Raw genomic sequence first — 2,237 nt, 5'->3', positions numbered from 1 at the left:
ACGTATATCGATTGTCAATCATTTCCTTTACGATTGTCAATCATTTCCTTTACGATTGTTACCTTCTTTATGTAGAAACAAAATATTGATTGGTATTCTCCATTTAGTTTGTGTCACTGGAACCTACGGAAGGAAAAAAAATACTATGGAGGCCAAGTTGCTATTGGTATACACAATCCATCAGTATCTCCAGAGCAATTCACCCAAGCACAAATGTGGATTCAGGACGGTCCTGAAGCAGAAAAGAATAGCATAGAAATCGGATGGGCCGTAAGTCGCGCATATGTCACTTTTGTTATTCTCTTAGGAACCTAGTGTTGTTTGCTTGTTTTCTGTTTTTCTTTAGCTCTCTGTCTTTTCTTTTCTTTTTTTTTTTTGCTAAGAAACAAACATTTCATTCAACAAAGAAGGAAATTACAAGCTTTCATAATGTTTTCATCCCTGTCATAACAGTTCATAAAAGGTGGAAGAGAAAACCACGAATCTTTAAGATACAACAGTCTGGCATGGCGTGCAAGCCGATCAGCCAATTTATTTTTAACACACCTAATATAAACAAGCCTACAGACACCACTTCTAGACATAAGACTTCTACGATCAGCAAGAAGATCCCCACATCTCCATCTGGCCGAGCAACTATCTCCATTCACAAAATCAACCACTTGGAGGCAGACACTAACTAAGAGAACTTTGGACAAGTTCAATTCCCTGACCCAGGAAATCGCCAAAATTAATGCAGTAGCTTCCGCAGAAAATGCATCCTGAACTAGCCCAAAATCCGAACGAGAGCATTCTATTATTCCTGTAACATCACAAAGAATCAGACCAACTCCCATATTAAAATTTTTAAAAGAACCATCCAAGAAAAGAATATGTCTAACATCAGTTCTAGGAGTTTTAACATCCTTCCTGCAAATTATCTCAGTAGGAGGAGTTATATAAGTGTTTATCATTCTTCTACTATTAAGAATGACTTTATCAAAATTAATGGCAACATTTTGAAATACCACTTCACATCTCAGCTTCCAAATGCACCACATAACAATTGACCTAATGCTAGGCCATCCCACAGGAAAAGGAGAAGGACCAATTCTAATGTCAAACCATCTAAGAAAGTAATCTTCAGGCCAGAGAAAATCAGTAGAAAATAAATGTTGCAGAGATAAAGCAAAACAAATGTGAGACACCACAGGGCAGAGAAAGAAGAGATGAAGAACTGTCTCAGGGTCATTCTTGCAGAGAGGACAAGTAAAATCTATAGATTTATTATAAGCATGCATTGTAGAATTAACAGGCAACATGTGAGCAAACACCTTCCACATAAAATACCTAATCTTGGGGAGACAGTTAATTGACCAAACCTTTTCCCATAAAGCAGAGTCCTCGGCAGAACAATAATCATTAGTATAAACTTTATATGCAGATTTAATAGTGAAATTTCCATCCTTAATATGAGCCCATTTGATTTTATCTTCACAGAGTAAATTCAGACGAATATTGCCTATTTTAATTACATCTTCAGGGAAGAAAAGGTTATGCAGAAGACCAACATTCCAAGAACCTTGCTGCTGATCAATAAGTTCATATACAAAAGTATAATTAAGTTAATTTGGATTAGCAGATAATGGAGGAGCAGCTGAGTACGGAAACCAGTTAGACGACCAGATGCTAGTTGATCTTCCATTATTTATTTTAATAACAATGTTCATTTTCAGAAAGCTAATACTTTTAACTATTCCTTTCCAAATCCAAAAAGAGGAATCAGCTGCTTTATCAATTTCAAGCAGATTTTGATTCGGAAAATATTTATCTTTCAAGAAAACAGAGATTAAGTGATCTGGAAACTGAGTAAGTCTCCAAGATATTTTTGAAATAAAAACCCTACTTAGCGCAAATGAGTTTCGAATGCCCAAACGTCCACAACTTTTAGATTTTCCAATGTCAATCCAGGATCAAAAATATGCCGCTTTGCGGGGGTTTTTCTTAGACCACCAGAAATATCTTTGTATGGAATCAAATTTTGAAGTAAGCTTTTTAGGAAAAAGAAAACATGACATGTGATAAGAAGCAAGGCTAGACAAAACATGCTTGGTAACAACTGTTCGACCAGCAACATTCAGATTTGTCTTTTTCATATTTCCCAATTTAGCATAGAACTTATCAGTTAAGAATTGAAAAGTTCTAGTCCTATCTCTATTGATGAATAATGGAGTCCCTAAATATTTTTCAGAACTAGA

The sequence above is a fragment of the Papaver somniferum genome, chromosome 8, assembly GCF_003573695.1.
Source record: "Papaver somniferum cultivar HN1 chromosome 8, ASM357369v1, whole genome shotgun sequence".
Classification (NCBI taxonomy): Eukaryota; Viridiplantae; Streptophyta; class Magnoliopsida; order Ranunculales; family Papaveraceae; genus Papaver; species Papaver somniferum.
Note: the sequence above shows the minus strand (reverse complement) of the source record.